Source organism: Salarias fasciatus, chromosome 6, assembly GCF_902148845.1.
Source record: "Salarias fasciatus chromosome 6, fSalaFa1.1, whole genome shotgun sequence".
In the NCBI taxonomy this organism is placed as follows: domain Eukaryota; kingdom Metazoa; phylum Chordata; class Actinopteri; order Blenniiformes; family Blenniidae; genus Salarias; species Salarias fasciatus.
Window position 1 is genome coordinate 35,819,236 of NC_043750.1, and position 14,790 is coordinate 35,834,025.

Consider the following 14,790-nt stretch of genomic DNA (forward strand, 5'->3'; position numbering starts at 1 on the left):
CCTTTTTAGCGGAGGAAGTTGGTTGGAAATGCTTTTCATGCATGCAGCAGAGCCCAGATTATCCGCTCAAACAAAAGCTGCATTAAACGTCACAGAAACCAAACGTTCAAAGGTAGAAAGTCCACAAGATTTCTAACATTTTATGGTTCTTTGTAGATTATGGCCACTGAAGACTAATACCTTACATTAAAGATTGCCTCTGTGGCCATGAGACGGGGTGAGTCCTGCCTCTGCTCACAGTCCTCTGGGATCCACTTCAGGACTGAATGTTGGCTTTGTTCACCGCGATAAGAACTGCACTGTAAAACAAAAACAACAACAAAAAAAAAAACACTCCTGAACTTAGCACAGCCCAATGCATGGATCTTTTTCTTTTTCAAATTATTCTCAAGTTTTTTTTCAGAAATCGCAAACCTTCCTCGATATTGTTTACACGAATCAGAAAAGTGCAAGAAACACGGATTTGTCTTCTTCCACACTGTGGTCGTCATCCTGCTGCTTCAGCAGTTCTTCATTCAGCTCCTTTTTGTTTTATTTGCGAAGACAAAATTATTGATGGATAGAGAAGAAACCTTACATTTATATGGTGGAGAGCTCTTTCTCAGAAAGAATATTGTGTATATTGTGAGCCAGGATTATTACCTCCGCCAAGGAGGTTATGTAATCACGTCGGTTTGTTGGTTGGTTGGTTTGTTAGCAACATTACGGAAAAAGTTATGGAATGATTGCAATGGAACTTTGTGGAAAGGTGGGTCTTGAGCAAACTAATCCATTAAATTTCGGTGATGATCCGGATCACTGTCTGGATCCAGGAATTGTTTAAAGGATTCTTTATCATTGAGAGATAGGGCAGTCTTTCACATAGTTGGGCATAACTCAACAATAAATGACAAGGGGGCTCAGCAAAAAATTACAGTGTAAGTTCTTCAATGACTCTAAGAGATATCAGCTGCTGATCCAGATCACGGAAGTATTCCGGATACCAGGATCCAGAACAGACCAAAATAGAGGGATTCTGGAGTGTCAGTCACTGTGAGGAAACACATTGAGATATGAACATGCAACAAACAGCTTTCTCCCAGACAGTGTTTGTGTTGGGGAGAAATAAAATGTTTTTTAGGTGTTCTTATTGTTGTTGGTGACTGATTTGAGCTGTGGCGGAGGTCTGCGCTCTCTGAGTGCCAAATTCTAGTTTCTTCTACTTTTAACACTTAAAAACTTGTTTCTTGCTGCATTTTAACAGGAATACTTTCTTTTTTTCATTCTAAAGGTCTTTTAAGTTCTACTCATAGATCATAGATCCTGAGTTCCAGTCTCTTAGTCTGTGGATGCACTGTTGTCCGGTTGTTTCACTTTCTTGACTGAAAAATTGTGGTTTAACTTTCACCGTTTGTCTTTCTAAATGTGCACCATGTGCACAAAACATCCCCAAGCAGAACGCTTCCTCTCAGTTTTCGTTCTCCTGCGGATCTCGTCCTAAATTCTCAATTTCCCTTCAACAGCAATTTCTTAACGACATTCTGGACGGCAGACACTGTGATCTAAAAACTGTTTAATACTTTCTTTTAATAGTCCTCTCCTACTTTTTGAGCATCATTTAGCTTCTGTTTCAGATCGTCCCTCCGTTGCTGGTTAAGCCCATTAAAAGTTAGCGCCAGGACATTTGGAAATCTTATCAGCCTTGGAAATGTCATCCACAGACCTCCTTAATGATGCCTGAGCCGATCAATACCGATACTTTCTTGCTCTGCGGCTTTGGGAATCATGATTGAAAGTTCTCAAAGTAGTTTCTATGCACCTAAAAGTAAACAGAGAAGACTGAAGTTGACGCTGTTTAACCAGAGTTTCCCAAAGTTTTGAGGCCGGGTCTGATCTGAGCTGCAGGTGAAGCCCACCCCCCCCACACACACACACACACACACACACACACACACAGATTTTTATAAGAAACAGTGAAAAAAAAAATTCACAAGATTAAATTTTCAATGAGAAAAAAAAATCTACTTTTTATCAACTCCTGTGACGAGGAGTGACTAATGTTGCTTTCCTTTCCTCATTTCAGACACATTTCTCTCCTCCGCTTCTCTCCCAGGGGTTGTTTGCCTGATTGATATAAAATGCATTGCTTTTGAATCTTTAATTCTCATTAAAGTAAAGTGTTCAAGGCTTGTATAATGGCCAGCAAATTCAAAATTGCCATCAATTATCCCTGTGGACCTCTCATTAGCGATTCAGCCCACAGTTTGGGGCTGCTGCTGTTTCTGCTGCTGTCTGCGACAGGACATCGGCCGGCCCGCCTCCACTAATAAGGAGAAAAGTGCAAAGTCACAGACAGAAGGGGGTGGCACACCATCTCTCCACTTTTCCTTTGGTCGTTTCTATCTCTCTGTTAGTGTGAAGATCATTGCATTTCTGTATGTGAAGCATTATAATGAGTCCCACTTTTTTTTCTATCACTCTGTTTTCTGCCCCACTTTGTCCATCTAGAAGCATGAGCTGATAGTCCATCATGGTGCAAAACACACACAATTTAAATTTAGATCCTGTTTACATGACAATGCTTCAAGTGAAAATACATCATTTTTGCATTTTTGATTCAGAAAAGCCTCGTGTTTACACGGTAACGTTCAAAAACAGAGGCTGCCATCGTTGTTATTGTCAGTCTGCTTGTGCATGTGCAGAAGAACTGTTTACTATTGCTGCAGTGCGCATGTGCAGTGGCTACGTTTCAGAAAAGTCTCGTTTCCACAAAACATTTTCAAAAAGCTACGTCCACTGGCTCGGAGCGGCGTCATCATTTAAATTCACCCCGTGGTGAAAGTTTTCTGTTTTCCGTTGAAATTGTTAAATCAACTGGGGTTTAAGTGCACCAGTTAACGTCAGAGGCATATTTTGCAAACTGTGGAAGTTAAATAGGAGAAAATCCACGCACACATAAGGAGAACATGCAAACTCCACAGAGAAATGCGACCAACCAGACTGGAACCAGAGACATTCTCACGATGAACTCAGGTCTCTTTTCAGTCACTCAGTGATGAAGAAAATAATATGGAGGCAATTCAGTTTCCAGATCATTGATGTGTAAACGGGGTCTAAATCACGCGAGGCACTTATTTCAATACTCCTGTTTGAGCGTGAGGTCCCTCATGGTGCTGCTCTCAGGAAATCACCTGCCAAACACACGCAAATGGACATCAGTCTGCATGAGCGTGTAAATTAGCGCCACAGTTCTGCAGGAGCTCAGCCAATCAGACTGGGAGGGGCTCAGCCAGAGCTGATCCCAGGTAACAGTGGACGAAGGCGTAGCTCACCCTGCACAATCATTCAAATCATAACAATGACTCCTTTTTTTCACTGTTGTCACAACTTTCTAGCATTTCAAGGGGCTTTCACAGACTGTTGAAGGTCATGACCTTCCTGGTGTTTAATCGGTGGACTCCCAGCTTGATCAGATCGGCTGATGGAGGTTCCCTTTAGCTGACGCTCGGGCCGGTTTTGGACACTGCGTGAAGTGACTCCTCGGAATATGCAGAAACAGCCGCCCTCGTTTTTGCTCCAGAGGCTCTCAGAATGCAAATCAGAGTCATCACTCATAAGCAATAGAGAAAACACACTTCTAATCGCTCTTGGAGAAACACACACACACACATTACAGCGAGATTGTCAAGCTCAATCAACAGGACCGCTGAGGAGCAAGAAAGAGGGAAGCAAATTCAATCGAGCTATTGATTTGAGACTGTGTTTGAAAATGGAGGGGGAAGTGTGTATATGCTTCTTTGTATATGTGTGTATCCTTACGCTCAACTCCATGTCAAGGCCCACTTTTGTCCAGGACAAGTGCTTCTATTTAAAGGAGTGGTGCGGCTGCAGCTGGAGAGCTCTCTCGTCTTCTGCGCCGCAGCCAAGCAGTGATTGTTGCGTCCTCGAGCGCAGTCCTCCAGGATACAGTGTGAGTGAAACTCAGACTGACACACTTAAACACGAGCTTTGCTGAATATCACTTTTTTTTTTTCTCGCAGAACATTGCGGCAAGGGCTTCATTTACAAAAGTCTGCGATGGTGTCACACACACTGAGGGGCGAACGCAGGCAAACGCAACGAGACAGCCGGCCTTTTAAACCTGCAGGATTGGGATTGCGATATGCTGTGCGTCCTCTTCGGACAGCCCGTCCGCTGTAATTTCTTCCCAGGGATACGAGTCTCATTTCATCTCGCTCAAATCTTTCAATTCCAAAGCCAGCCTTACAACTTCTCCCGCCCCCGAGTCAACATAAATCTGACCTGTGTGCATTTATGCAAATGTGATGCTGACTGTAACAGACATTATGCGATTACCCATCACCGATTTTTACTGTCTGATGAGACATCTGTACCGATGCATGAAACCCGGCCGTAAATTTCCCTCTAACTGCACGGCATCATGCCTGGGTAAAGAGGGAGGGATGAAGTGGCAGCGAGTGTGCCGTGATGAATGCTCGACACTCAGCTCAGCCCCCAGCATGACACACCCGTTTATGTATGAGAGAAGGGGAGCAAATGATCTCTTTTTACCAGTGTGCAGGTGGCGTCATAAATCTCCTACCCCGGTGGCCATTTTAAGAGCAGCTTGGCCCGTTTCTTTAAAGACCCTCCAGATTTGGTTCTCAGTGCAGCCCTGGCCCCGCATGATACGTTCTTGTGCCTCGTCTACTTTGCATCCGAGCCCCTGACTTTTAACATAAAAATACTAACCTGTTTTATAGTTTTCACACATTCTGATACCAGAAAACTGAAAGAAACATCATTTCCAGTGTCCATTAATGCAACAGTGGCGCTCAGAGCCACTGACAATGCGACTTTTAGAAACGGTTCAGAAACATCTCTGTCCTCATAAAAAAGTTAAATTAAGATACAAGTGTCATGCCAGCTGATTACTTCATGTACCGTCCACACACACGCATCGATCCGGCCCGCTCGCGTGGCACCGTGTGTGTCCCATTCTCTTGTTTTCCTCTTCAGACCGGACACAAAGGGGAAATCGATACGGCTCACTGACAGGTTAGTAAACAGCCTCCATCCAGTATTTGCCGGCGTTTAGCTGCGGCAGCCTTCCTCTTGTGCCCATCGACACCACAGCAGAGTTTAAATCTCCGCCCAGGCCAGTCGCTCCATCACCGGGCTTCCCGGCTGACACCGCCTCCCCTCCTGCTCCTGCTGTTATCACCCGTCAGGGTCTTTAATCCACATGGAGCCAAAAGTGTCTCGTTGAAGATTAAAAATGAGGCCAAAGTGAAGACAAAGTGGGACAGGCGTGTTCTGTGGGGTCTGGAGTGACGTCTCCATGGTGAATGTGTATTATGAAGCAAGGTGCCACTTTTGTACTGTTTTCCAGCTTCATAACAAACGCTGTCAATAAATGAGGCTCTATTTTTTGGGAGAATGACTCATTTCCCCTGGAAAAAAAAAAAGGTTATGAGCGCAACAAACAATCCTATTTGCTGAAAACATTGCTCCTTAAGGAGTGCAGCTCTCCTTCAGTGCTGTTCCAATCAAATCCAGCATTTATTTTCTCGATCACGTCTGATTTCTCAAGGTAAAACTCAACCCTCTGCGAGGATTTCATAAAAAAAAGTGTGTGCTTTGTGGAGGCTTCAGCTTTCCAAAGCCTCTCGGTTTTGTTATTTTATATTGTATAGTTGATTACTGTCAGTCAATATGAACAGAAATGCTTTAAAAAAAATTGATACGCGAAGCCCAAATGTTTTAAGGCTAAAGCTTAAATTATGGCTATGGCAAGATTTCATGTCCAAGTCATTGAGAACAGTACAAAACCTGCTGTTTCATCCATCTTCTATACCGTTTAGTCTGGTTCGGGGTTGCAGGGTGCTGGAGCCGATCCCTGCTAACTGCAGGTGACGGCGAGGTACAGCGAGTTCAGCCCATCGCTCCATCATGGAGGGAACGCAGAGAGAATAACTCATTGAATTTCAGTAGGTCCTTCAGAACTTTAAGTCCTAAACTCCAAACTCTAGAGTTAGAAGAAGGTTTCAGTATTAGGTTAGGCCAGCGTATGATGCTAACGACGCTAGCTGTGTTGTTTTCAGCATTTCCGGGTAAAGACTGTGTGTCTGAGACGTAAAGCAGACAGATAATCTCAGCTCCATGTTTTCAGAACGCTCATATAGGACCAATGAAAGCCTACATTAATCCTATAATACTGAAAGTGAACAAGAGCACAAAATCCATCAGTAAAAGCAGGAGGAAGGTGACAGCAGAAGTGAACAACTCAGAGGAGCCGCGACGTCTCTGATGGCTCAACGCTGAACTTTAAAAATAGCTCAATCTCTCTTATCCGCCGCTTGACCACACATGTTGAAGAGGAGCCAATCAGGTCACTGCGATGTCAGCGGCGCCCGTGCTGGCCGCAGATAATCACAGTTTGGCTCCGTTTGGGATCAGGGCCATATTAGTATGGGTCAGTGCGTCAGCGTCTGTGGAGAGAGAGAGAAAGAGAAAGAGGGAGAGAGAGAGAGAGAGAGAGGATGCAAAACACAGACACAGAATGCAGCATGAAAACTCTGGCATTTGCATTTCTAGCAGAGTAAAGTTCAAGCTTGATCAAGCAATAGCAGATGTTCATGAAGCACTGCAAACAAGCGCGCGCTTGATGTCGACGGCAGCGATGGGAATAAACAAGTCTGATGTTAATATTGTTTACTTCAACTTTATATCACAGCAGAGTTTACAAAGCGTGGACGATTTGCAGAGAATTAATAAAAGGGCATGACACTCTCTGCAATGCTTTTGAGGATGCAGCCGAAGAAAAATCAGCAGTATAGGTGCGACATTATCAATTGGATATAATTATATTATTACACATATATTCACTGGAGCATCAGAAGTGACAGAGCAAGTGAAGAAGCTCCGCGAACGCCTCGTTCAGAGAGTGATAACACACTCTGTTGGGGGAGCTTTGAGTGTGAGGATGGAGCATCTGCTCCTGCCCACTGGGCCTCCCAGCTAGTGCAAGCAAACACTCACACTGTCACACACACACACACACACACACACACACACACACACACACACACACACACACACATATATACGCACTTGGAAAGCAAACTGCTGCTGAGTCTAATGAGGCCGAGGCCTGCTGGGCAGCGGGACGGCTGCTCCAGCTTGTCTCTGGCTCTCTGATTCTCGTCCCTGAGATCCTCACACGTCATCCGCTGTTTCACACCAGCCGCACCGCTTTAGACTCGACAGTGTTTCCTCCCGTCGCGGGAGCCGCGCAGCATCCTTACATTAACAGTTTCTTTCTTTCTCTTCATGTATTGTTGGTCTGATGTCCGGACATCTCCGGCTGTGTCACGTCTGTACATCATGAGGTTGTTGGTTTTGGAAATGGATTTCAGGGGATTCATGGAGGCACATTTGTTTGCAGAGCCAGGCTGCAGTACGAGAAGATCAAACCAACAAAGTTTCACAAAACATATGAAGAGAGGTTGATTTTTTTCTCGCTGTGGCTCACTGATCTGTCTTCCTCTGCCTCACACACACTTGTTTATTTGTTACCTTCCCAAGAGCAGCTCCACCTCCCTGAGTCCGCTAACCCACAATTCATTGATTCCAACTTTCTTCTTCTCAAAGTCTTTCCATCAAGAGGAGGGATAAGCCCAAACAAATCTGCCTGAAGCTTTTTCTGGGCTGATCGTCTCTTAGGAATCATACCTATTCCCCCTCATTTCAAGTAACACTGATGGCGTACCGGCGCGCCTGCAGATTAACAGATTATTGTGTTTGTTTACGGCGTGCCGTAAATCCAAGTTTTAAACCTCCTTTGTTATCTAAAAACTACTTGCTCTCCTATCCGTCCATTTAATAAGGCTTTTTCTTTCACTCCACTAATTCAGTTTATATTAAAAACATTTTTTTTTCCCCAACAATGCTGCTTTAAAGCATGCGCCTGATAATCCCTTACACCTCTGAGTGGATCTCCGTGTGTGAATTCTCATCTCTCTCTCGTGTATTCACCATAACACATCCTCTTTCTGCAGCGGACAGCTGCTGGATTTCTTCTTGTTTACAGTAGCCACGTCTGCACATGCATCCTTTTGTCAGTCGGCGTGCCAGCAGTCTGCCGCTGCAGATGGTTCATCGGGGTTCGACTATTTTTAATGCGATAATAAAAAAAGAAAAGGGAGGAGGGGGTTGGTGGAAAGGGGGACCACTCAGAATGTCAATCTGGAAAAGAGCAAGAGGGGACAAAGCCCATCAAAAGCATCCCCAAGGAGTCATCTCATCCTTTATTTCCAGCCCTGTAGCTAAACTAATATAGTGAAACGATCCGAGATGGCCCTTTATTTCTCACCTCATCTTCTGTGAGTGAGAGTGTGAGTGTGCCCAGGAGTGCGCCCTCGCGTCTGATTGTTGTGATAAGAGCGAGTGAAACTGTGCCCTGTGCCTTTCCATTTTTCGTTGCGTTTACCCCTGAAATTATTTATCCATTTTAGCTCAACTCACGTAACGGCACACTTTTGAAACATTGAAACTTAATTGGATTTCATGCACAAAACATTTTCTGCAATCACTCATTTGTGATCTTGATCCTCTTCAAATGAGAGATTATATAAACCAGGGGTGTCAAACAGAAGATGTAGAATTATTAACACAGCATATAGCAAGAATAATCCAGTTACCACTCTCTGAAGAGCATCTGTTTTTCCCTTGAAGGCGAGGAAAAGCATGCATCCAGCTGCAGCTTGGTTGGACAATGTTCATGTTATACTGGGTCAGATGATAATTGCTGCATGTGTATGTGTGTGTATGTGTGTGTGTGTGTGTGTGTGTGTGTGGATGGGATGGCTTAATGTTGCCTTGTGCGAGATCGTCTCGTATTAATCTGACCTCTGACAGAGATACGCTGTAAGCTATATTAGTGGACATTAGAAATTCCCATCTAAGCCGATGTGTTTTCCCCACATCATCTGAAAGATAATAAGCCAGTGGTTCGGCGGCGAGCGATCGAGCGAGCGAAGGAATCCGCCCCGCCGAAGTACCAGGTGCTGTTTGTGCAGTTAATACGTGGTCTGCCTTCCAGCGGCGCAGCGAATTTAAATCCACTTTCTCCAGTTGTTGAGTCCAGCTGAGGCTCTCGCCGACTCGTCTGTCCCAGTCAGCTCCTCGGGAGCACGCTTCATCACGAGGAGCGGGATTCCTGCTTCTGTGCTGCTCTGGTTTTCTCTCAACTTTAACGTATGTCAGGTAATGTAGAGACTTTAAACTGGTCTCAGGGATGAATGTGACGAGACTGACTTTTCATGTATGCAGTAACAAAATGGTCCATTCAACATGAAGGACAAGATATTGATTAAATAAAGACTAAAATAGATCATTCAAACTAAAATGTAACAAGCTTGATGATGAAAGACAACATTGCCAGTAAACCAGGATGTATAAAGAGAAATGCTAAATGCATTTTAACTAAACCTAAAACACTTCTAATATCGATCTTTATACATGTATTCAAAATGCCACCTCACTCTTCATGGCTTCATCCTTTCACCTGCCGACACCTTCATGAACAAGACATGTTTTTGTCCTCGGTATTGTGAAATATGTCTGATTTTCTGATATATCTTATAGATTTTCTGCCTCAAACCTGCTGACTGAGCACATGTGATCCAACTAAAAGACTCACAGTTCACCTGATGCTGGGAGTGGAGCGCTGCCACGGCTCTGCGCCTGGGGAGTTACTGGGGGTCAAGGGTCAGGGAGCCGCACTGGTAACCTGTCAGCTGTGGGATTTGAACCTGAAAGCCTCCCATGCCATGTCTGCTTCTCCCCCTGAGCTGAATCTGAATCTCGTCCTCGGTTGACAGAGGCTGATTTGTTATCTTGGTCTGTTTCCATCCACACAGAAGAGAAATGCTGTGAATATATTAACGCCACTGGACATCTCTGAGTGAATTTTGTGGGTATTTCGGCGTCGTTCCGCCTCTTCGCCTGTCTCTGAAGTCGGGATACCTGAGAAAGGATCTGATTCCACTGGAAGGGTCATCAGATGAAGCGTCTCTCTCTGGATGCTTCAGGCTGCAGAACAGCTGCTGCACGTGTTTCTGCGCTGCAGCTCGCTTTCACTCAACATCTGCTTGTTTGCTCCTGCAACCTGTTCTGTTTATTTAACTTTTAATAGACGTCTGGTTTTTTTAGCTGCTGTCCGGCGCGCCGTGCGCTCTCTCTCTTCTCGTCACAGACGCTGGCTGCTGTTACCGTGCAGGAGGAAGCAACTCGCCGCCGACGTGTCTTCAGTGCAAATTACTGTCAGCCTGCCTGGATGTGCGACGCTTTTAGTGGCAATAGTTACAGTTTCACTGCAAACAACATCTGCAATTATTGCGATTGTTTCGTCTCTGACAGCAGAGCCAATTTCTCAGAGAAAAGAGCCGACTGTCACAAAACCTCAGATTTTATATAGCTTTCCAAAAAGTAGTGATAATTTACATCTTCTGATCTACTTTGTTTCTTCTCAAACTTTAAATCTCTGCTCAGTACACAATCTGAAGTAATATTTAAACCTTCTGATCAGCATGTGTTTTACTGTTTGTTGTAAACAAATTGTTTTTGTGTCGTTTTCATGAGATTTTTGCAGCTATGGTGCTAAATTCAGTCGCATTCCTGCTGAACACAGAGTTATCAAATACAGTAGTATTTGATAATAGTTTATTTATATTTTAAAACTCCATTCCTGGAGGGGCGCAGCCCTGCTTGTTTCCCATGTCTCCCTGCTTCAACACAGCTGATTGCAATGAGGCTCCTGCCTCATTGCAATCAGCTGTGTTGAAGCAGGGAGGCATGGGAAACATGCAGGGCGTCAGCCCTTCAGGACCGAGTTCGGACACCCCTAAACAGTCTGTGTGCGACGGGAGAAGAACAGTGGAGACCCTTCTGCAGCTCCTGAGGTGATAATTGTTTTAACCCCCGCGTCAGATGGACGTTAAGACACGCCTGAACATGTTCTAATCGCAGGGAGCGAACAGTTGACCAGATCAGCAATGAAAAGTCAGCCGTAAAACAAAGAGCGCTGCAGAAAGGATGTATGGAAGAGGTCGCTGACGTCAGAACGGTTTTATGTGATTCCAGCAGAAAATGTCAGTCTCCTGCTCCCATGTCTGTCCTCCATGAGTCACTGGCAGAAATCCCCGCCTGGCTCCGCTGCTGTCACTGCCTATCAGCTCTGTGTTAATGCTAACATCACACTCCACCCTTCTTGACTCTGCCCACACACTCCACAGACACCAAAAGGACAAGTGTGACGGATAATGAATGCAGGAGCAAAGCCAAAAGCCTCCAGCGCGGTCAGACAAACATTGATAAAACGAGATAGGATCAGATGAGATGCGAGCGATTCCGGCCAAAAAAAAAAAAAACAACAAAAAGCAGCCTCATCTTCCATCTCATCTTGGTTAAAAAAAAAAAAAAATGACAAAAAGTCAAAGAATAGATGGATCCTGTGATGCTCTGTGAACAATTTCCAGCGATGAGAAGCAGGAACACGCTGTGCAGGTGCACTGGAGTAAAAGAGAAAATGTAATTTATTCTACAGTAAAATCTCCCAGGTACCCGGCGCTGAGAGCACATGGTGCAAAGTGCTTAGAAAACTTGGAAGACAGAAGTAGTTCTCACATAAATCCCACTGCTTAACTGCAACTTTCCAGCTCTCCTCACTTCCAAAGTGCACAAAGCGAGCAGGCAGCCGCAGCCCCTGATTGCATAATTACCTGCTGCCTTTAGTAAATCAGTTGCTAATTACACACAGATTGCTGCTGCAAATAGAATGAATGCTTTCTGGCACCGGTCTTCGCACATCCATCAATCAGCTGGAGCATCCCTCCGTCTGCAAGACCCACCGCACCAGTTTCCATCCCGCATATTGTCTCAGTATGCGTTTGTTTGCATAAATTCAACACATAAAAATCTAAATAGCTTTAATAATGATCCTTCCCGCTTTAGAGATCCTCCTAGAGGACAGCAGTTTGCACAGTAAATCTAAAATTTTTCTTTGGTCAAATTATTTCTGAATATTTAAATGGACTTCAATGTTTTTGTGGTATTTTAAGTATTTTAAGCTTTTTTCAGGTATTTGAAATTAACCTTACCCTGACAAAATCTTATCGTTAATAACATTGGAGGCGATCACAAACTCTGTGCGCGTGCCGCTTCCGCGTGGCGCTTCCCCAACGGGAGCTCCTCCAATGGGGTGGGAGCTGGGCGGAGCTAGGCGGAGCCTTGGGCAGATGCTACATTCGTGCTACATGCTAGTTTTCCAAGACCGCCGACCCTAGCTTTAACACAGCAACTTTTTGAAATATCAGCATCTCTGCAAAAATTACTTCTGAACCAACAGATTAAAGTGTGTAAAGTAGGGGTGTCAAACATAGAGTTCATGGGAGAAAACTGGGCCGTGAGAAGGTCGATTCTGGTCTGGAGGACGACAAGGTAACGTTTAAATACTTGCAAAAAGACATTTATTTGCAATGTTTCTTTAAAAGTAACTGCTGTTACTCTTCTTTTGAACCCTGGATCACACTGTTCGCGTTTCCCCGGTCCTTCCAATAAAACAAGTTCCTGGAACATAAACGCAGAAGTCCGGCCCGGGTCCTTCCTCAATCAGCGATCCTGACAGACGCCTCCTGACTTTTCTCTTCATTGGATCGTTTCATCCTGCACTGCGGTTCTTCTTTAACTTTCCCAACATCTATATTTTAACGACACTCGGTCCAGTTTCTTTAAGCGTAGTTTTACATACACTTCAGCAGACCACAACAAGCACACTGAAGTTTTTTTTTTCATCAGGCCAAACCTCACAAGTCTGAATCCCTCAATCCATAAGACACTCCCTTTAGTGAGGCCTGGCGAGCGTTCACGCTGGCGTGCAAGCAGTTTGTTTAATACGCCCTCCGTCGCAGCCGAGATATGTGCAGAGCGGTAATGACGGATCTGTTATCTCTGTCGGCCATTAGCCTTAGTGTGTGAAGTCATTAGAGGAAGTAATTAACTCCCATTGTTCCAGAGATGGGTCGTTAGCAAATGAGCCTCAGACTTATGTAGCGTCAACTTGATTATCCTGCTTATGGCGGTGACCTACAAGCGGAGAGAAGTTGAGCACGCTTTGTTGCTGCGTTGCGCTTTGACGCTGCGTTCGCTGCCTGATCACTAAAGGGTAATGCTTTTATAATCACCCACAGAATGCACACCAAGCCTGTGTTTCCAAACACAGATTAAAACATCACGCATGTCCAGTTCTTCTGTGTATTTTCAGTGCTGCATGGCGTCTCACAGAGTCATTAGTGATGTGGTTCACATTTGATGCTGGGACGCCCAGTGAGATGAGATGACTTCCATTTACACAAATAAACTCCTTTTTTTTTTCCATACAAGGGAAATATGAGACTTTGCCATGTTACAGTAAATCGTAGATCTTTGTGTTTGTTTCCGTTGTATCTGGATAATAAATCATTGATAGCCCCTTTGAAATCCTCCCGCTGCAAGACTGTAATAAAACCCCGGCCGTCCCGGCAGACGAGCTGAGGCTGAGTATTTGTACAACAAGCCACTCCTTGTCAAACAGCTCCCCGAAGTCACATCCGGCAAGATGCACGGTCAGGAGGCGAGGCGCAAACTGGATTTCCAGAAGAGCTTTTTGCAAATTCTCCTCCCATTCATGATGATAAAATACTGAGGAAGAGGCAAAAGTAATATTTGTTGTCACAACACGTTGCAGACGGTTCATGTGCAGCATTAGATAAAGGGTCAAAGTTTACCTGTGACTGCACTTTTAGTTAAAGAGATAATTAAATCAACGATTCATATTATTGGAAACAAGATGAAACCCTTTGATTCTGAGAGTTTGAAGAACTTTCTCCATGGAGTTTGAACCTTCTCCCTGTGTCTCCCTCCAATCTAAAGAGAGGTTCGTTTAGTTGATGAGCTCCACTGCGTGAGAGTCACAAAATTACATAAGAAGCAAAATGTGAACCATGACAGGGAGGTTTGGATGTTAGTTGTAGTTACTGGGCAAAAAAAAGTATTCTGTCATGTTTTGGAAGGTGTTTCAATTCATTGTTTCATTTTCTCAGCATTTTATGATGTTTTTGGGTTTTTTTTTTCACGAAGACAAGTTGAAAAATGATGCTTGTGTGTCGTTTTTGGGAAAATAGTTATTACTATTAATACTTTAATGACTACTTAGTGTGTCTGGGGTTTGGTTAATGGTTTTAAGATCGCAGGAGCTCAATACTTAGGCTCACACACACAAAAAAAAGTCCCGGTTTTCTGCTGAGTGGCCAGAGAGGCTGCGGAGGTAATTGTTTTGTACATTATTCTATTTACATCTGTTTTAGCTGTCATCTGAGGATTTGTAATTTCAACACATAACTTTAAACTTGATGTCTGAATGTTTAGAGTTGGAATATAATTTTGGAGGGAACATGACTTTCTTTTTCTGCAGAATGGCTCCCGGTTTTTTTTTATTATTATTATTATTTATTGTTTCAGTTGTTGAACACTGGCAATAAATGTTGAATTCTGGGCAAAATTATGGATTTTCCTCAAGTCTGATTGGAAGTGTGTTAAATTTCTAGCCACCTTCAATGTCAGTAGTTCTCCACACGGACGTCAAGAAAGTTAAATTCCTGAAACACGACCCAAAATCTCAGCTGTGAGTTGACGGACAATCATGATGTTTTCCTCCAGAGTCTCATGACTCTCGGTCCAGATTCTCCTGGACTTGGTGGTTTTAGAGTTGAC